Raw genomic sequence first — 21,019 nt, 5'->3', positions numbered from 1 at the left:
TGGAGCTTTGCCGCTCTTCAGCGTGAGCACTGCACGCAGCCACGGTGTGCTGTGCAGGGATTTTCCTTCAGCTCGACGGACAAGCATTTTCTTGCTCTTTCAGCGAGTCCAAACTGGGCATGTAGCTCTCGCTCAGCGAAATGCGTCAGGCGAGAAACACTTGCTGGAGTAGCTTTTCGCTGGGCAAGACTTTCAACACAGCACCACAATTCGGGCAAGGAGCAGCAGAAAGGAAGACCATCTTTTGGTCCTGGCACCTTCTTCTGGGCAACACGCCTATCCGCCTCTTCTCTCCCTGCAAGGCTGTAAGCTTGGCGGTGGTGCTTGCAAGTGAGAAGGCAGGTGTAGAGAGCACCGCGATCTGCCGGCGCTGTGCAGGCTGGAAAGGAAAGAGGGCTACCACTAGGATGTGCTGCAAATACAGGTTTCCACGCGTCGAGGGTAAGCTCCGCGTAAGCTCGTTGACCTAAAACTGTTCTCTGTGCGAGACTTAGCTGAGAAGCTTTCCGTTCAGATTCAGGCTGCAAGGCAGACCGAATGTGCTGCTACCTAGCGCTGAGAGAGAAAGTGCAGAGGCCAGGCGTGTTTGGGCAGAGGCAGCAGCCTGGAGCATTTCTCTGCCGGCACCGTGCTCTCTGGGCGAGAAGTAGACACCGCTTCCACTCCGGCACAATGAAGGAGCAGAGCACGGAGCTGGTATGCGCATCGCCCAGGCTGCCTCTCGCTTGTGTGCGGATTCACGTTAGCACTTGAAAACAGAAAGTTCAAGCTGCGGCTACTTGTGCTGCTACCTATTTCTCTTCCAGCTTTCCCTGGAAAGAATTGTGCCCAGCTTGATGCTTTTGAGATGCAGAGATGACAGTGGCAGATGCAGCGGAGACTGGAAATACAGAGTGCAGCCGAGAGTTTCTGGTGCTTTGACGTGAGGCAAGGGGAAAGTGCAGCCCAGCAGAGGCTTTGACTTCTGGAGCCTTTTTCTTTGGCAGCAGCTGCTGCAAGTGGGCAAGGGAGCTGCGAGAGTGAAGAAGGGGACGGTCCGTCTATGTGAGAAGGAAGCTGCCGAGGCGCAGTGTGTTGTGCTCAGTTTCAAGGCTGCCTGGAGGAGGGGGGTACTTGAAGAACGCCTTCTTTCTGGACGCCTCCTTCTGGCTGTGCTCCAGCTGCATGCACTCTGCAGCACTGAAGGTTTAGGAACCTGCTGCTGGCCAGCTTGTGTCCAGGAGTGCAAGGGCTGCGCCTTCCTTCCTGAAGCAGCCAGAGCATTCTCAGCTGCAGCTGCTTGTGAAGCAGCTCTTGGCTGGACATTTGAAATTGGCTCCCCTGAGTACATGAGCCCGGTGCCCAGCTGCTTGGTTCTTCGCCTTCTGTGCTCTGGACAGAACTGAAGCCCAGCCATGGCTTGGAGCTTTGCCGCTCTTCAGCGTGAGCACTGCACGCAGCCACGGTGTGCTGTGCAGGGATTTTCCTTCAGCTCGACGGACAAGCATTTTCTTGCTCTTTCAGCGAGTCCAAACTGGGCATGTAGCTCTCGCTCAGCGAAATGCGTCAGGCGAGAAACACTTGCTGGAGTAGCTTTTCGCTGGGCAAGACTTTCAACACAGCACCACAATTCGGGCAAGGAGCAGCAGAAAGGAAGACCATCTTTTGGTCCTGGCACCTTCTTCTGGGCGACACGCCTATCCGCCTCTTCGCTCCCTGCAAGGCTGTAAGCTTGGCGGTGGTGCTTGCAAGTGAGAAGGCAGGTGTAGAGAGCACCGCGATCTGCCGGCGCTGTGCAGGCTGGAAAGGAAAGAGGGCTACCACTAGGATGTGCTGCAAATACAGGTTTCCACGCGTCGAGGGTAAGCTCCGCGTAAGCTCGTTGACCTAAAACTGTTCTCTGTGCGAGACTTAGCTGAGAAGCTTTCCGTTCAGATTCAGGCTGCAAGGCAGACCGAATGTGCTGCTACCTAGCGCTGAGAGAGAAAGTGCAGAGGCCAGGCGTGTTTGGGCAGAGGCAGCAGCCTGGAGCATTTCTCTGCCGGCACCGTGCTCTCTGGGCGAGAAGTAGACACCGCTTCCACTCCGGCACAATGAAGGAGCAGAGCACGGAGCTGGTATGCGCATCGCCCAGGCTGCCTCTCGCTTGTGTGCGGATTCACGTTAGCACTTGAAAACAGAAAGTTCAAGCTGCGGCTACTTGTGCTGCTACCTATTTCTCTTCCAGCTTTCCCTGGAAAGAATTGTGCCCAGCTTGATGCTTTTGAGATGCAGAGATGACAGTGGCAGATGCAGCGGAGACTGGAAATACAGAGTGCAGCGGAGAGTTTCTGGTGCTTTGACGTGAGGCAAGGCGAAAGTGCAGCCCAGCAGAGGCTTTGACTTCTGGAGCCTTTTTCTTTGGCAGCAGCTGCTGCAAGTGGGCAAGGGAGCTGCGAGAGTGAAGAAGGGGACGGTCCGTCTATGTGAGAAGGAAGCTGCCGAGGCGCAGTGTGTTGTGCTCAGTTTCAAGGCTGCCTGGAGGAGGGGGGGACTTGAAGAACGCCTTCTTTCTGGACGCCTCCTTCTGGCTGTGCTCCAGCTGCATGCACTCTGCAGCACTGAAGGTTTAGGAACCTGCTGCTGGCCAGCTTGTGTCCAGGAGTGCAAGGGCTGCGCCTTCCTTCCTGAAGCAGCCAGAGCATTCTCAGCTGCAGCTGCTTGTGAAGCAGCTCTTGGCTGGACATTTGAAATTGGCTCCCCTGAGTACATGAGCCCGGTGCCCAGCTGCTTGGTTCTTCGCCTTCTGTGCTCTGGACAGAACTGAAGCCCAGCCATGGCTTGGAGCTTTGCCGCTCTTCAGCGTGAGCACTGCACGCAGCCACGGTGTGCTGTGCAGGGATTTTCCTTCAGCTCGACGGACAAGCATTTTCTTGCTCTTTCAGCGAGTCCAAACTGGGCATGTAGCTCTCGCTCAGCGAAATGCGTCAGGCGAGAAACACTTGCTGGAGTAGCTTTTCGCTGGGCAAGACTTTCAACACAGCACCACAATTCGGGCAAGGAGCAGCAGAAAGGAAGACCATCTTTTGGTCCTGGCACCTTCTTCTGGGCGACACGCCTATCCGCCTCTTCGCTCCCTGCAAGGCTGTAAGCTTGGCGGTGGTGCTTGCAAGTGAGAAGGCAGGTGCAGAGAGCACCGCGATCTGCCGGCGCTGTGCAGGCTGGAAAGGAAAGAGGGCTACCACTAGGATGTGCTGCAAATACAGGTTTCCACGCGACGAGGGTAAGCTCCGCGTAAGCTCGTTGACCTAAAACTGTTCTCTGTGCGAGACTTAGCTGAGAAGCTTTCCGTTCAGATTCAGGCTGCAAGGCAGACCGAATGTGCTGCTACCTAGCGCTGAGAGAGAAAGTGCAGAGGCCAGGCGTGTTTGGGCAGAGGCAGCAGCCTGGAGCATTTCTCTGCCGGCACCGTGCTCTCTGGGCGAGAAGTAGACACCGCTTCCACTCCGGCACAATGAAGGAGCAGAGCACGGAGCTGGTATGCGCATCGCCCAGGCTGCCTCTCGCTTGTGTGCGGATTCACGTTAGCACTTGAAAACAGAAAGTTCAAGCTGCGGCTACTTGTGCTGCTACCTATTTCTCTTCCAGCTTTCCCTGGAAAGAATTGTGCCCAGCTTGATGCTTTTGAGATGCAGAGATGACAGTGGCAGATGCAGCGGAGACTGGAAATACAGAGTGCAGCGGAAAGTTTCTGGTGCTTTGACGTGAGGCAAGGGGAAAGTGCAGCCCAGCAGAGGCTTTGACTTCTGGAGCCTTTTTCTTTGGCAGCAGCTGCTGCAAGTGGGCAAGGGAGCTGCGAGAGTGAAGAAGGGGACGGTCCGTCTATGTGAGAAGGAAGCTGCCGAGGCGCACTGTGTTGTGCTCAGTTTCAAGGCTGCCTGGAGGAGGGGGGGACTTGAAGAACGCCTTCTTTCTGGACGCCTCCTTCTGGCTGTGCTCCAGCTGCATGCACTCTGCAGCACTGAAGGTTTAGGAACCTGCTGCTGGCCAGCTTGTGTCCAGGAGTGCAAGGGCTGCGCCTTCCTTCCTGAAGCAGCCAGAGCATTCTCAGCTGCAGCTGCTTGTGAAGCAGCTCTTGGCTGGACATTTGAAATTGGCTCCCCTGAGTACATGAGCACGGTGCCCAGCTGCTTGGTTCTTCGCCTTCTGTGCTCTGGACAGAACTGAAGCCCAGCCATGGCTTGGAGCTTTGCCGCTCTTCAGCGTGAGCACTGCACGCAGCCACGGTGTGCTGTGCAGGGATTTTCCTTCAGCTCGACGGACAAGCATTTTCTTGCTCTTTCAGCGAGTCCAAACTGGGCATGTAGCTCTCGCTCAGCGAAATGCGTCAGGCGAGAAACACTTGCTGGAGTAGCTTTTCGCTGGGCAAGACTTTCAACACAGCACCACAATTCGGGCAAGGAGCAGCAGAAAGGAAGACCATCTTTTGGTCCTGGCACCTTCTTCTGGGCGACACGCCTATCCGCCTCTTCGCTCCCTGCAAGGCTGTAAGCTTGGCGGTGGTGCTTGCAAGTGAGAAGGCAGGTGTAGAGAGCACCGCGATCTGCCGGCGCTGTGCAGGCTGGAAAGGAAAGAGGGCTACCACTAGGATGTGCTGCAAATACAGGTTTCCACGCGACGAGGGTAAGCTCCGCGTAAGCTCGTTGACCTAAAACTGTTCTCTGTGCGAGACGTAGCTGAGAAGCTTTCCGTTCAGATTCAGGCTGCAAGGCAGACCGAATGTGCTGCTACCTAGCGCTGAGAGAGAAAGTGCAGAGGCCAGGCGTGTTTGGGCAGAGGCAGCAGCCTGGAGCATTTCTCTGCTGGCACCGTGCTTTCTGGGCGAGAAGTAGACACCGCTTCCACTCCGGCACAATGAAGGAGCAGAGCACGGAGCTGGTATGCGCATCGCCCAGGCTGCCTCTCGCTTGTGTGCGGATTCACGTTAGCACTTGAAAACAGAAAGTTCAAGCTGCGGCTACTTGTGCTGCTACCTATTTCTCTTCCAGCTTTCCCTGGAAAGAATTGTGCCCAGCTTGATGCTTTTGAGATGCAGAGATGACAGTGGCAGATGCAGCGGAGACTGGAAATACAGAGTGCAGCGGAAAGTTTCTGGTGCTTTGACGTGAGGCAAGGGGAAAGTGCAGCCCAGCAGAGGCTTTGACTTCTGGAGCCTTTTTCTTTGGCAGCAGCTGCTGCAAGTGGGCAAGGGAGCTGCGAGAGTGAAGAAGGGGACGGTCCGTCTATGTGAGAAGGAAGCTGCCGAGGCGCACTGTGTTGTGCTCAGTTTCAAGGCTGCCTGGAGGAGGGGGGGACTTGAAGAACGCCTTCTTTCTGGACGCCTCCTTCTGGCTGTGCTCCAGCTGCATGCACTCTGCAGCACTGAAGGTTTAGGAACCTGCTGCTGGCCAGCTTGTGTCCAGGAGTGCAAGGGCTGCGCCTTCCTTCCTGAAGCAGCCAGAGCATTCTCAGCTGCAGCTGCTTGTGAAGCAGCTCTTGGCTGGACATTTGAAATTGGCTCCCCTGAGTACATGAGCACGGTGCCCAGCTGCTTGGTTCTTCGCCTTCTGTGCTCTGGACAGAACTGAAGCCCAGCCATGGCTTGGAGCTTTGCCGCTCTTCAGCGTGAGCACTGCACGCAGCCACGGTGTGCTGTGCAGGGATTTTCCTTCAGCTCGACGGACAAGCATTTTCTTGCTCTTTCAGCGAGTCCAAACTGGGCATGTAGCTCTCGCTCAGCGAAATGCGTCAGGCGAGAAACACTTGCTGGAGTAGCTTTTCGCTGGGCAAGACTTTCAACACAGCACCACAATTCGGGCAAGGAGCAGCAGAAAGGAAGACCATCTTTTGGTCCTGGCACCTTCTTCTGGGCGACACGCCTATCCGCCTCTTCGCTCCCTGCAAGGCTGTAAGCTTGGCGGTGGTGCTTGCAAGTGAGAAGGCAGGTGTAGAGAGCACCGCGATCTGCCGGCGCTGTGCAGGCTGGAAAGGAAAGAGGGCTACCACTAGGATGTGGTGCAAATACAGGTTTCCACGCGTCGAGGGTAAGCTCCGCGTAAGCTCGTTGACCTAAAACTGTTCTCTGTGCGAGACTTAGCTGAGAAGCTTTCCGTTCAGATTCAGGCTGCAAGGCAGACCGAATGTGCTGCTACCTAGCGCTGAGAGAGAAAGTGCAGAGGCCAGGCGTGTTTGGGCAGAGGCAGCAGCCTGGAGCATTTCTCTGCCGGCACCGTGCTCTCTGGGCGAGAAGTAGACACCGCTTCCACTCCGGCACAATGAAGGAGCAGAGCACGGAGCTGGTATGCGCATCGCCCAGGCTGCCTCTCGCTTGTGTGCGGATTCACGTTAGCACTTGAAAACAGAAAGTTCAAGCTGCGGCTACTTGTGCTGCTACCTATTTCTCTTCCAGCTTTCCCTGGAAAGAATTGTGCCCAGCTTGATGCTTTTGAGATGCAGAGATGACAGTGGCAGATGCAGCGGAGACTGGAAATACAGAGTGCAGCCGAGAGTTTCTGGTGCTTTGACGTGAGGCAAGGGGAAAGTGCAGCCCAGCAGAGGCTTTGACTTCTGGAGCCTTTTTCTTTGGCAGCAGCTGCTGCAAGTGGGCAAGGGAGCTGCGAGAGTGAAGAAGGGGACGGTCCGTCTATGTGAGAAGGAAGCTGCCGAGGCGCAGTGTGTTGTGCTCAGTTTCAAGGCTGCCTGGAGGAGGGGGGGTACTTGAAGAACGCCTTCTTTCTGGACGCCTCCTTCTGGCTGTGCTCCAGCTGCATGCACTCTGCAGCACTGAAGGTTTAGGAACCTGCTGCTGGCCAGCTTGTGTCCAGGAGTGCAAGGGCTGCGCCTTCCTTCCTGAAGCAGCCAGAGCATTCTCAGCTGCAGCTGCTTGTGAAGCAGCTCTTGGCTGGACATTTGAAATTGGCTCCCCTGAGTACATGAGCCCGGTGCCCAGCTGCTTGGTTCTTCGCCTTCTGTGCTCTGGACAGAACTGAAGCCCAGCCATGGCTTGGAGCTTTGCCGCTCTTCAGCGTGAGCACTGCACGCAGCCACGGTGTGCTGTGCAGGGATTTTCCTTCAGCTCGACGGACAAGCATTTTCTTGCTCTTTCAGCGAGTCCAAACTGGGCATGTAGCTCTCGCTCAGCGAAATGCGTCAGGCGAGAAACACTTGCTGGAGTAGCTTTTCGCTGGGCAAGACTTTCAACACAGCACCACAATTCGGGCAAGGAGCAGCAGAAAGGAAGACCATCTTTTGGTCCTGGCACCTTCTTCTGGGCGACACGCCTATCCGCCTCTTCTCTCCCTGCAAGGCTGTAAGCTTGGCGGTGGTGCTTGCAAGTGAGAAGGCAAGTGTAGAGAGCACCGCGATCTGCCGGCGCTGTGCAGGCTGGAAAGGAAAGAGGGCTACCACTAGGATGTGCTGCAAATACAGGTTTCCACGCGTCGAGGGTAAGCTCCGCGTAAGCTCGTTGACCTAAAACTGTTCTCTGTGCGAGACTTAGCTGAGAAGCTTTCCGTTCAGATTCAGGCTGCAAGGCAGACCGAATGTGCTGCTACCTAGCGCTGAGAGAGAAAGTGCAGAGGCCAGGCGTGTTTGGGCAGAGGCAGCAGCCTGGAGCATTTCTCTGCCGGCACCGTGCTCTCTGGGCGAGAAGTAGACACCGCTTCCACTCCGGCACAATGAAGGAGCAGAGCACGGAGCTGGTATGCGCATCGCCCAGGCTGCCTCTCGCTTGTGTGCGGATTCACGTTAGCACTTGAAAACAGAAAGTTCAAGCTGCGGCTACTTGTGCTGCTACCTATTTCTCTTCCAGCTTTCCCTGGAAAGAATTGTGCCCAGCTTGATGCTTTTGAGATGCAGAGATGACAGTGGCAGATGCAGCGGAGACTGGAAATACAGAGTGCAGCCGAGAGTTTCTGGTGCTTTGACGTGAGGCAAGGGGAAAGTGCAGCCCAGCAGAGGCTTTGACTTCTGGAGCCTTTTTCTTTGGCAGCAGCTGCTGCAAGTGGGCAAGGGAGCTGCGAGAGTGAAGAAGGGGACGGTCCGTCTATGTGAGAAGGAAGCTGCCGAGGCGCACTGTGTTGTGCTCAGTTTCAAGGCTGCCTGGAGGAGGGGGGGTACTTGAAGAACGCCTTCTTTCTGGACGCCTCCTTCTGGCTGTGCTCCAGCTGCATGCACTCTGCAGCACTGAAGGTTTAGGAACCTGCTGCTGGCCAGCTTGTGTCCAGGAGTGCAAGGGCTGCGCCTTCCTTCCTGAAGCAGCCAGAGCATTCTCAGCTGCAGCTGCTTGTGAAGCAGCTCTTGGCTGGACATTTGAAATTGGCTCCCCTGAGTACATGAGCCCGGTGCCCAGCTGCTTGGTTCTTCGCCTTCTGTGCTCTGGACAGAACTGAAGCCCAGCCATGGCTTGGAGCTTTGCCGCTCTTCAGCGTGAGCACTGCACGCAGCCACGGTGTGCTGTGCAGGGATTTTCCTTCAGCTCGACGGACAAGCATTTTCTTGCTCTTTCAGCGAGTCCAAACTGGGCATGTAGCTCTCGCTCAGCGAAATGCGTCAGGCGAGAAACACTTGCTGGAGTAGCTTTTCGCTGGGCAAGACTTTCAACACAGCACCACAATTCGGGCAAGGAGCAGCAGAAAGGAAGACCATCTTTTGGTCCTGGCACCTTCTTCTGGGCGACACGCCTATCCGCCTCTTCTCTCCCTGCAAGGCTGTAAGCTTGGCGGTGGTGCTTGCAAGTGAGAAGGCAGGTGTAGAGAGCACCGCGATCTGCCGGCGCTGTGCAGGCTGGAAAGGAAAGAGGGCTACCACTAGGATGTGCTGCAAATACAGGTTTCCACGCGTCGAGGGTAAGCTCCGCGTAAGCTCGTTGACCTAAAACTGTTCTCTGTGCGAGACTTAGCTGAGAAGCTTTCCGTTCAGATTCAGGCTGCAAGGCAGACCGAATGTGCTGCTACCTAGCGCTGAGAGAGAAAGTGCAGAGGCCAGGCGTGTTTGGGCAGAGGCAGCAGCCTGGAGCATTTCTCTGCCGGCACCGTGCTCTCTGGGCGAGAAGTAGACACCGCTTCCACTCCGGCACAATGAAGGAGCAGAGCACGGAGCTGGTATGCGCATCGCCCAGGCTGCCTCTCGCTTGTGTGCGGATTCACGTTAGCACTTGAAAACAGAAAGTTCAAGCTGCGGCTACTTGTGCTGCTACCTATTTCTCTTCCAGCTTTCCCTGGAAAGAATTGTGCCCAGCTTGATGCTTTTGAGATGCAGAGATGACAGTGGCAGATGCAGCGGAGACTGGAAATACAGAGTGCAGCGGAAAGTTTCTGGTGCTTTGACGTGAGGCAAGGGGAAAGTGCAGCCCAGCAGAGGCTTTGACTTCTGGAGCCTTTTTCTTTGGCAGCAGCTGCTGCAAGTGGGCAAGGGAGCTGCGAGAGTGAAGAAGGGGACGGTCCGTCTATGTGAGAAGGAAGCTGCCGAGGCGCAGTGTGTTGTGCTCAGTTTCAAGGCTGCCTGGAGGAGGGGGGGACTTGAAGAACGCCTTCTTTCTGGACACCTCCTTCTGGCTGTGCTCCAGCTGCATGCACTCTGCAGCACTGAAGGTTTAGGAACCTGCTGCTGGCCAGCTTGTGTCCAGGAGTGCAAGGGCTGCGCCTTCCTTCCTGAAGCAGCCAGAGCATTCTCAGCTGCAGCTGCTTGTGAAGCAGCTCTTGGCTGGACATTTGAAATTGGCTCCCCTGAGTACATGAGCCCGGTGCCCAGCTGCTTGGTTCTTCGCCTTCTGTGCTCTGGACAGAACTGAAGCCCAGCCATGGCTTGGAGCTTTGCCGCTCTTCAGCGTGAGCACTGCACGCAGCCACGGTGTGCTGTGCAGGGATTTTCCTTCAGCTCGACGGACAAGCATTTTCTTGCTCTTTCAGCGAGTCCAAACTGGGCATGTAGCTCTCGCTCAGCGAAATGCGTCAGGCGAGAAACACTTGCTGGAGTAGCTTTTCGCTGGGCAAGACTTTCAACACAGCACCACAATTCGGGCAAGGAGCAGCAGAAAGGAAGACCATCTTTTGGTCCTGGCACCTTCTTCTGGGCGACACGCCTATCCGCCTCTTCGCTCCCTGCAAGGCTGTAAGCTTGGCGGTGGTGCTTGCAAGTGAGAAGGCAGGTGCAGAGAGCACCGCGATCTGCCGGCGCTGTGCAGGCTGGAAAGGAAAGAGGGCTACCACTAGGATGTGCTGCAAATACAGGTTTCCACGCGTCGAGGGTAAGCTCCGCGTAAGCTCGTTGACCTAAAACTGTTCTCTGTGCGAGACTTAGCTGAGAAGCTTTCCGTTCAGATTCAGGCTGCAAGGCAGACCGAATGTGCTGCTACCTAGCGCTGAGAGAGAAAGTGCAGAGGCCAGGCGTGTTTGGGCAGAGGCAGCAGCCTGGAGCATTTCTCTGCCGGCACCGTGCTCTCTGGGCGAGAAGTAGACACCGCTTCCACTCCGGCACAATGAAGGAGCAGAGCACGGAGCTGGTATGCGCATCGCCCAGGCTGCCTCTCGCTTGTGTGCGGATTCACGTTAGCACTTGAAAACAGAAAGTTCAAGCTGCGGCTACTTGTGCTGCTACCTATTTCTCTTCCAGCTTTCCCTGGAAAGAATTGTGCCCAGCTTGATGCTTTTGAGATGCAGAGATGACAGTGGCAGATGCAGCGGAGACTGGAAATACAGAGTGCAGCGGAAAGTTTCTGGTGCTTTGACGTGAGGCAAGGGGAAAGTGCAGCCCAGCAGAGGCTTTGACTTCTGGAGCCTTTTTCTTTGGCAGCAGCTGCTGCAAGTGGGCAAGGGAGCTGCGAGAGTGAAGAAGGGGACGGTCCGTCTATGTGAGAAGGAAGCTGCCGAGGCGCAGTGTGTTGTGCTCAGTTTCAAGGCTGCCTGGAGGAGGGGGGGACTTGAAGAACGCCTTCTTTCTGGACGCCTCCTTCTGGCTGTGCTCCAGCTGCATGCACTCTGCAGCACTGAAGGTTTAGGAACCTGCTGCTGGCCAGCTTGTGTCCAGGAGTGCAAGGGCTGCGCCTTCCTTCCTGAAGCAGCCAGAGCATTCTCAGCTGCAGCTGCTTGTGAAGCAGCTCTTGGCTGGACATTTGAAATTGGCTCCCCTGAGTACATGAGCACGGTGCCCAGCTGCTTGGTTCTTCGCCTTCTGTGCTCTGGACAGAACTGAAGCCCAGCCATGGCTTGGAGCTTTGCCGCTCTTCAGCGTGAGCACTGCACGCAGCCACGGTGTGCTGTGCAGGGATTTTCCTTCAGCTCGACGGACAAGCATTTTCTTGCTCTTTCAGCGAGTCCAAACTGGGCATGTAGCTCTCGCTCAGCGAAATGCGTCAGGCGAGAAACACTTGCTGGAGTAGCTTTTCGCTGGGCAAGACTTTCAACACAGCACCACAATTCGGGCAAGGAGCAGCAGAAAGGAAGACCATCTTTTGGTCCTGGCACCTTCTTCTGGGCGACACGCCTATCCGCCTCTTCGCTCCCTGCAAGGCTGTAAGCTTGGCGGTGGTGCTTGCAAGTGAGAAGGCAGGTGTAGAGAGCACCGCGATCTGCCGGCGCTGTGCAGGCTGGAAAGGAAAGAGGGCTACCACTAGGATGTGCTGCAAATACAGGTTTCCACGCGTCGAGGGTAAGCTCCGCGTAAGCTCGTTGACCTAAAACTGTTCTCTGTGCGAGACTTAGCTGAGAAGCTTTCCGTTCAGATTCAGGCTGCAAGGCAGACCGAATGTGCTGCTACCTAGCGCTGAGAGAGAAAGTGCAGAGGCCAGGCGTGTTTGGGCAGAGGCAGCAGCCTGGAGCATTTCTCTGCCGGCACCGTGCTCTCTGGGCGAGAAGTAGACACCGCTTCCACTCCGGCACAATGAAGGAGCAGAGCACGGAGCTGGTATGCGCATCGCCCAGGCTGCCTCTCGCTTGTGTGCGGATTCACGTTAGCACTTGAAAACAGAAAGTTCAAGCTGCGGCTACTTGTGCTGCTACCTATTTCTCTTCCAGCTTTCCCTGGAAAGAATTGTGCCCAGCTTGATGCTTTTGAGATGCAGAGATGACAGTGGCAGATGCAGCGGAGACTGGAAATACAGAGTGCAGCCGAGAGTTTCTGGTGCTTTGACGTGAGGCAAGGGGAAAGTGCAGCCCAGCAGAGGCTTTGACTTCTGGAGCCTTTTTCTTTGGCAGCAGCTGCTGCAAGTGGGCAAGGGAGCTGCGAGAGTGAAGAAGGGGACGGTCCGTCTATGTGAGAAGGAAGCTGCCGAGGCGCAGTGTGTTGTGCTCAGTTTCAAGGCTGCCTGGAGGAGGGGGGGTACTTGAAGAACGCCTTCTTTCTGGACGCCTCCTTCTGGCTGTGCTCCAGCTGCATGCACTCTGCAGCACTGAAGGTTTAGGAACCTGCTGCTGGCCAGCTTGTGTCCAGGAGTGCAAGGGCTGCGCCTTCCTTCCTGAAGCAGCCAGAGCATTCTCAGCTGCAGCTGCTTGTGAAGCAGCTCTTGGCTGGACATTTGAAATTGGCTCCCCTGAGTACATGAGCCCGGTGCCCAGCTGCTTGGTTCTTCGCCTTCTGTGCTCTGGACAGAACTGAAGCCCAGCCATGGCTTGGAGCTTTGCCGCTCTTCAGCGTGAGCACTGCACGCAGCCACGGTGTGCTGTGCAGGGATTTTCCTTCAGCTCGACGGACAAGCATTTTCTTGCTCTTTCAGCGAGTCCAAACTGGGCATGTAGCTCTCGCTCAGCGAAATGCGTCAGGCGAGAAACACTTGCTGGAGTAGCTTTTCGCTGGGCAAGACTTTCAACACAGCACCACAATTCGGGCAAGGAGCAGCAGAAAGGAAGACCATCTTTTGGTCCTGGCACCTTCTTCTGGGCGACACGCCTATCCGCCTCTTCTCTCCCTGCAAGGCTGTAAGCTTGGCGGTGGTGCTTGCAAGTGAGAAGGCAGGTGTAGAGAGCACCGCGATCTGCCGGCGCTGTGCAGGCTGGAAAGGAAAGAGGGCTACCACTAGGATGTGCTGCAAATACAGGTTTCCACGCGTCGAGGGTAAGCTCCGCGTAAGCTCGTTGACCTAAAACTGTTCTCTGTGCGAGACTTAGCTGAGAAGCTTTCCGTTCAGATTCAGGCTGCAAGGCAGACCGAATGTGCTGCTACCTAGCGCTGAGAGAGAAAGTGCAGAGGCCAGGCGTGTTTGGGCAGAGGCAGCAGCCTGGAGCATTTCTCTGCCGGCACCGTGCTCTCTGGGCGAGAAGTAGACACCGCTTCCACTCCGGCACAATGAAGGAGCAGAGCACGGAGCTGGTATGCGCATCGCCCAGGCTGCCTCTCGCTTGTGTGCGGATTCACGTTAGCACTTGAAAACAGAAAGTTCAAGCTGCGGCTACTTGTGCTGCTACCTATTTCTCTTCCAGCTTTCCCTGGAAAGAATTGTGCCCAGCTTGATGCTTTTGAGATGCAGAGATGACAGTGGCAGATGCAGCGGAGACTGGAAATACAGAGTGCAGCGGAAAGTTTCTGGTGCTTTGACGTGAGGCAAGGGGAAAGTGCAGCCCAGCAGAGGCTTTGACTTCTGGAGCCTTTTTCTTTGGCAGCAGCTGCTGCAAGTGGGCAAGGGAGCTGCGAGAGTGAAGAAGGGGACGGTCCGTCTATGTGAGAAGGAAGCTGCCGAGGCGCAGTGTGTTGTGCTCAGTTTCAAGGCTGCCTGGAGGAGGGGGGGACTTGAAGAACGCCTTCTTTCTGGACGCCTCCTTCTGGCTGTGCTCCAGCTGCATGCACTCTGCAGCACTGAAGGTTTAGGAACCTGCTGCTGGCCAGCTTGTGTCCAGGAGTGCAAGGGCTGCGCCTTCCTTCCTGAAGCAGCCAGAGCATTCTCAGCTGCAGCTGCTTGTGAAGCAGCTCTTGGCTGGACATTTGAAATTGGCTCCCCTGAGTACATGAGCCCGGTGCCCAGCTGCTTGGTTCTTCGCCTTCTGTGCTCTGGACAGAACTGAAGCCCAGCCATGGCTTGGAGCTTTGCCGCTCTTCAGCGTGAGCACTGCACGCAGCCACGGTGTGCTGTGCAGGGATTTTCCTTCAGCTCGACGGACAAGCATTTTCTTGCTCTTTCAGCGAGTCCAAACTGGGCATGTAGCTCTCGCTCAGCGAAATGCGTCAGGCGAGAAACACTTGCTGGAGTAGCTTTTCGCTGGGCAAGACTTTCAACACAGCACCACAATTCGGGCAAGGAGCAGCAGAAAGGAAGACCATCTTTTGGTCCTGGCACCTTCTTCTGGGCGACACGCCTATCCGCCTCTTCGCTCCCTGCAAGGCTGTAAGCTTGGCGGTGGTGCTTGCAAGTGAGAAGGCAGGTGTAGAGAGCACCGCGATCTGCCGGCGCTGTGCAGGCTGGAAAGGAAAGAGGGCTACCACTAGGATGTGCTGCAAATACAGGTTTCCACGCGACGAGGGTAAGCTCCGCGTAAGCTCGTTGACCTAAAACTGTTCTCTGTGCGAGACTTAGCTGAGAAGCTTTCCGTTCAGATTCAGGCTGCAAGGCAGACCGAATGTGCTGCTACCTAGCGCTGAGAGAGAAAGTGCAGAGGCCAGGCGTGTTTGGGCAGAGGCAGCAGCCTGGAGCATTTCTCTGCTGGCACCGTGCTCTCTGGGCGAGAAGTAGACACCGCTTCCACTCCGGCACAATGAAGGAGCAGAGCACGGAGCTGGTATGCGCATCGCCCAGGCTGCCTCTCGCTTGTGTGCGGATTCACGTTAGCACTTGAAAACAGAAAGTTCAAGCTGCGGCTACTTGTGCTGCTACCTATTTCTCTTCCAGCTTTCCCTGGAAAGAATTGTGCCCAGCTTGATGCTTTTGAGATGCAGAGATGACAGTGGCAGATGCAGCGGAGACTGGAAATACAGAGTGCAGCGGAGAGTTTCTGGTGCTTTGACGTGAGGCAAGGGGAAAGTGCAGCCCAGCAGAGGCTTTGACTTCTGGAGCCTTTTTCTTTGGCAGCAGCTGCTGCAAGTGGGCAAGGGAGCTGCGAGAGTGAAGAAGGGGACGGTCCGTCTATGTGAGAAGGAAGCTGCCGAGGCGCAGTGTGTTGTGCTCAGTTTCAAGGCTGCCTGGAGGAGGGGGGGACTTGAAGAACGCCTTCTTTCTGGACACCTCCTTCTGGCTGTGCTCCAGCTGCATGCACTCTGCAGCACTGAAGGTTTAGGAACCTGCTGCTGGCCAGCTTGTGTCCAGGAGTGCAAGGGCTGCGCCTTCCTTCCTGAAGCAGCCAGAGCATTCTCAGCTGCAGCTGCTTGTGAAGCAGCTCTTGGCTGGACATTTGAAATTGGCTCCCCTGAGTACATGAGCCCGGTGCCCAGCTGCTTGGTTCTTCGCCTTCTGTGCTCTGGACAGAACTGAAGCCCAGCCATGGCTTGGAGCTTTGCCGCTCTTCAGCGTGAGCACTGCACGCAGCCACGGTGTGCTGTGCAGGGATTTTCCTTCAGCTCGACGGACAAGCATTTTCTTGCTCTTTCAGCGAGTCCAAACTGGGCATGTAGCTCTCGCTCAGCGAAATGCGTCAGGCGAGAAACACTTGCTGGAGTAGCTTTTCGCTGGGCAAGACTTTCAACACAGCACCACAATTCGGGCAAGGAGCAGCAGAAAGGAAGACCATCTTTTGGTCCTGGCACCTTCTTCTGGGCGACACGCCTATCCGCCTCTTCGCTCCCTGCAAGGCTGTAAGCTTGGCGGTGGTGCTTGCAAGTGAGAAGGCAGGTGCAGAGAGCACCGCGATCTGCCGGCGCTGTGCAGGCTGGAAAGGAAAGAGGGCTACCACTAGGATGTGCTGCAAATACAGGTTTCCACGCGTCGAGGGTAAGCTCCGCGTAAGCTCGTTGACCTAAAACTGTTCTCTGTGCGAGACTTAGCTGAGAAGCTTTCCGTTCAGATTCAGGCTGCAAGGCAGACCGAATGTGCTGCTACCTAGCGCTGAGAGAGAAAGTGCAGAGGCCAGGCGTGTTTGGGCAGAGGCAGCAGCCTGGAGCATTTCTCTGCCGGCACCGTGCTCTCTGGGCGAGAAGTAGACACCGCTTCCACTCCGGCACAATGAAGGAGCAGAGCACGGAGCTGGTATGCGCATCGCCCAGGCTGCCTCTCGCTTGTGTGCGGATTCACGTTAGCACTTGAAAACAGAAAGTTCAAGCTGCGGCTACTTGTGCTGCTACCTATTTCTCTTCCAGCTTTCCCTGGAAAGAATTGTGCCCAGCTTGATGCTTTTGAGATGCAGAGATGACAGTGGCAGATGCAGCGGAGACTGGAAATACAGAGTGCAGCGGAAAGTTTCTGGTGCTTTGACGTGAGGCAAGGGGAAAGTGCAGCCCAGCAGAGGCTTTGACTTCTGGAGCCTTTTTCTTTGGCAGCAGCTGCTGCAAGTGGGCAAGGGAGCTGCGAGAGTGAAGAAGGGGACGGTCCGTCTATGTGAGAAGGAAGCTGCCGAGGCGCAGTGTGTTGTGCTCAGTTTCAAGGCTGCCTGGAGGAGGGGGGGACTTGAAGAACGCCTTCTTTCTGGACGCCTCCTTCTGGCTGTGCTCCAGCTGCATGCACTCTGCAGCACTGAAGGTTTAGGAACCTGCTGCTGGCCAGCTTGTGTCCGGGAGTGCAAGGGCTGCGCCTTCCTTCCTGAAGCAGCCAGAGCATTCTCAGCTGCAGCTGCTTGTGAAGCAGCTCTTGGCTGGACATTTGAAATTGGCTCCCCTGAGTACATGAGCACGGTGCCCAGCTGCTTGGTTCTTCGCCTTCTGTGCTCTGGACAGAACTGAAGCCCAGCCATGGCTTGGAGCTTTGCCGCTCTTCAGCGTGAGCACTGCACGCAGCCACGGTGTGCTGTGCAGGGATTTTCCTTCAGCTCGACGGACAAGCATTTTCTTGCTCTTTCAGCGAGTCCAAACTGGGCATGTAGCTCTCGCTCAGCGAAATGCGTCAGGCGAGAAACACTTGCTGGAGTAGCTTTTCGCTGGGCAAGACTTTCAACACAGCACCACAATTCGGGCAAGGAGCAGCAGAAAGGAAGACCATCTTTTGGTCCTGGCACCTTCTTCTGGGCGACACGCCTATCCGCCTCTTCGCTCCCTGCAAGGCTGTAAGCTTGGCGGTGGTGCTTGCAAGTGAGAAGGCAGGTGTAGAGAGCACCGCGATCTGCCGGCGCTGTGCAGGCTGGAAAGGAAAGAGGGCTACCACTAGGATGTGCTGCAAATACAGGTTTCCACGCGTCGAGGGTAAGCTCCGCGTAAGCTCGTTGACCTAAAACTGTTCTCTGTGCGAGACTTAGCTGAGAAGCTTTCCGTTCAGATTCAGGCTGCAAGGCAGACCGAATGTGCTGCTACCTAGCGCTGAGAGAGAAAGTGCAGAGGCCAGGCGTGTTTGGGCAGAGGCAGCAGCCTGGAGCATTTCTCTGCCGGCACCGTGCTCTCTGGGCGAGAAGTAGACACCGCTTCCACTCCGGCACAATGAAGGAGCAGAGCACGGAGCTGGTATGCGCATCGCCCAGGCTGCCTCTCGCTTGTGTGCGGATTCACGTTAGCACTTGAAAACAGAAAGTTCAAGCTGCGGCTACTTGTGCTGCTACCTATTTCTCTTCCAGCTTTCCCTGGAAAGAATTGTGCCCAGCTTGATGCTTTTGAGATGCAGAGATGACAGTGGCAGATGCAGCGGAGACTGGAAATACAGAGTGCAGCCGAGAGTTTCTGGTGCTTTGACGTGAGGCAAGGGGAAAGTGCAGCCCAGCAGAGGCTTTGACTTCTGGAGCCTTTTTCTTTGGCAGCAGCTGCTGCAAGTGGGCAAGGGAGCTGCGAGAGTGAAGAAGGGGACGGTCCGTCTATGTGAGAAGGAAGCTGCCGAGGCGCAGTGTGTTGTGCTCAGTTTCAAGGCTGCCTGGAGGAGGGGGGGTACTTGAAGAACGCCTTCTTTCTGGACGCCTCCTTCTGGCTGTGCTCCAGCTGCATGCACTCTGCAGCACTGAAGGTTTAGGAACCTGCTGCTGGCCAGCTTGTGTCCAGGAGTGCAAGGGCTGCGCCTTCCTTCCTGAAGCAGCCAGAGCATTCTCAGCTGCAGCTGCTTGTGAAGCAGCTCTTGGCTGGACATTTGAAATTGGCTCCCCTGAGTACATGAGCCCGGTGCCCAGCTGCTTGGTTCTTCGCCTTCTGTGCTCTGGACAGAACTGAAGCCCAGCCATGGCTTGGAGCTTTGCCGCTCTTCAGCGTGAGCACTGCACGCAGCCACGGTGTGCTGTGCAGGGATTTTCCTTCAGCTCGACGGACAAGCATTTTCTTGCTCTTTCAGCGAGTCCAAACTGGGCATGTAGCTCTCGCTCAGCGAAATGCGTCAGGCGAGAAACACTTGCTGGAGTAGCTTTTCGCTGGGCAAGACTTTCAACACAGCACCACAATTCGGGCAAGGAGCAGCAGAAAGGAAGACCATCTTTTGGTCCTGGCACCTTCTTCTGGGCGACACGCCTATCCGCCTCTTCTCTCCCTGCAAGGCTGTAAGCTTGGCGGTGGTGCTTGCAAGTGAGAAGGCAGGTGTAGAGAGCACCGCGATCTGCCGGCGCTGTGCAGGCTGGAAAGGAAAGAGGGCTACCACTAGGATGTGCTGCAAATACAGGTTTCCACGCGTCGAGGGTAAGCTCCGCGTAAGCTCGTTGACCTAAAACTGTTCTCTGTGCGAGACTTAGCTGAGAAGCTTTCCGTTCAGATTCAGGCTGCAAGGCAGACCGAATGTGCTGCTACCTAGCGCTGAGAGAGAAAGTGCAGAGGCCAGGCGTGTTTGGGCAGAGGCAGCAGCCTGGAGCATTTCTCTGCCGGCACCGTGCTCTCTGGGCGAGAAGTAGACACCGCTTCCACTCCGGCACAATGAAGGAGCAGAGCACGGAGCTGGTATGCGCATCGCCCAGGCTGCCTCTCGCTTGTGTGCGGATTCACGTTAGCACTTGAAAACAGAAAGTTCAAGCTGCGGCTACTTGTGCTGCTACCTATTTCTCTTCCAGCTTTCCCTGGAAAGAATTGTGCCCAGCTTGATGCTTTTGAGATGCAGAGATGACAGTGGCAGATGCAGCGGAGACTGGAAATACAGAGTGCAGCGGAAAGTTTCTGGTGCTTTGACGTGAGGCAAGGGGAAAGTGCAGCCCAGCAGAGGCTTTGACTTCTGGAGCCTTTTTCTTTGGCAGCAGCTGCTGCAAGTGGGCAAGGGAGCTGCGAGAGTGAAGAAGGGGACGGTCCGTCTATGTGAGAAGGAAGCTGCCGAGGCGCAGTGTGTTGTGCTCAGTTTCAAGGCTGCCTGGAGGAGGGGGGGACTTGAAGAACGCCTTCTTTCTGGACGCCTCCTTCTGGCTGTGCTCCAGCTGCATGCACTCTGCAGCACTGAAGGTTTAGGAACCTGCTGCTGGCCAGCTTGTGTCCAGGAGTGCAAGGGCTGCGCCTTCCTTCCTGAAGCAGCCAGAGCATTCTCAGCTGCAGCTGCTTGTGAAGCAGCTCTTGGCTGGACATTTGAAATTGGCTCCCCTGAGTACATGAGCCCGGTGCCCAGCTGCTTGGTTCTTCGCCTTCTGTGCTCTGGACAGAACTGAAGCCCAGCCATGGCTTGGAGCTTTGCCGCTCTTCAGCGTGAGCACTGCACGCAGCCACGGTGTGCTGTGCAGGGATTTTCCTTCAGCTCGACGGACAAGCATTTTCTTGCTCTTTCAGCGAGTCCAAACTGGGCATGTAGCTCTCGCTCAGCGAAATGCGTCAGGCGAGAAACACTTGCTGGAGTAGCTTTTCGCTGGGCAAGACTTTCAACACAGCACCACAATTCGGGCAAGGAGCAGCAGAAAGGAAGACCATCTTTTGGTCCTGGCACCTTCTTCTGGGCGACACGCCTATCCGCCTCTTCGCTCCCTGCAAGGCTGTAAGCTTGGCGGTGGTGCTTGCAAGTGAGAAGGCAGGTGTAGAGAGCACCGCGATCTGCCGGCGCTGTGCAGGCTGGAAAGGAAAGAGGGCTACCACTAGGATGTGCTGCAAATACAGGTTTCCACGCGACGAGGGTAAGCTCCGCGTAAGCTCGTTGACCTAAAACTGTTCTCTGTGCGAGACTTAGCTGAGAAGCTTTCCGTTCAGATTCAGGCTGCAAGGCAGACCGAATGTGCTGCTACCTAGCGCTGAGAGAGAAAGTGCAGAGGCCAGGCGTGTTTGGGCAGAGGCAGCAGCCTGGAGCATTTCTCTGCCGGCACCGTGCTCTCTGGGCGAGAAGTAGACACCGCTTCCACTCCGGCACAATGAAGGAGCAGAGCACGGAGCTGGTATGCGCATCGCCCAGGCTGCCTCTCGCTTGTGTGCGGATTCACGTTAGCACTTGAAAACAGAAAGTTCAAGCTGCGGCTACTTGTGCTGCTACCTATTTCTCTTCCAGCTTTCCCTGGAAAGAATTGTGCCCAGCTTGATGCTTTTGAGATGCAGAGATGACAGTGGCAGATGCAGCGGAGACTGGAAATACAGAGTGCAGCGGAGAGTTTCTGGTGCTTTGACGTGAGGCAAGGGGAAAGTGCAGCCCAGCAGAGGCTTTGACTTCTGGAGCCTTTTTCTTTGGCAGCAGCTGCTGCAAGTGGGCAAGGGAGCTGCGAGAGTGAAGAAGGGGACGGTCCGTCTATGTGAGAAGGAAGCTGCCGAGGCGCAGTGTGTTGTGCTCAGTTTCAAGGCTGCCTGGAGGAGGGGGGGACTTGAAGAACGCCTTCTTTCTGGACACCTCCTTCTGGCTGTGCTCCAGCTGCATGCACTCTGCAGCACTGAAGGTTTAGGAACCTGCTGCTGGCCAGCTTGTGTCCAGGAGTGCAAGGGCTGCGCCTTCCTTCCTGAAGCAGCCAGAGCATTCTCAGCTGCAGCTGCTTGTGAAGCAGCTCTTGGCTGGACATTTGAAATTGGCTCCCCTGAGTACATGAGCCCGGTGCCCAGCTGCTTGGTTCTTCGCCTTCTGTGCTCTGGACAGAACTGAAGCCCAGCCATGGCTTGGAGCTTTGCCGCT

This window comes from Corvus hawaiiensis, chromosome 2, assembly GCF_020740725.1.
Source record: "Corvus hawaiiensis isolate bCorHaw1 chromosome 2, bCorHaw1.pri.cur, whole genome shotgun sequence".
NCBI lineage: Eukaryota > Metazoa > Chordata > Aves > Passeriformes > Corvidae > Corvus > Corvus hawaiiensis.
This window is presented reverse-complemented; position numbering follows the sequence as displayed.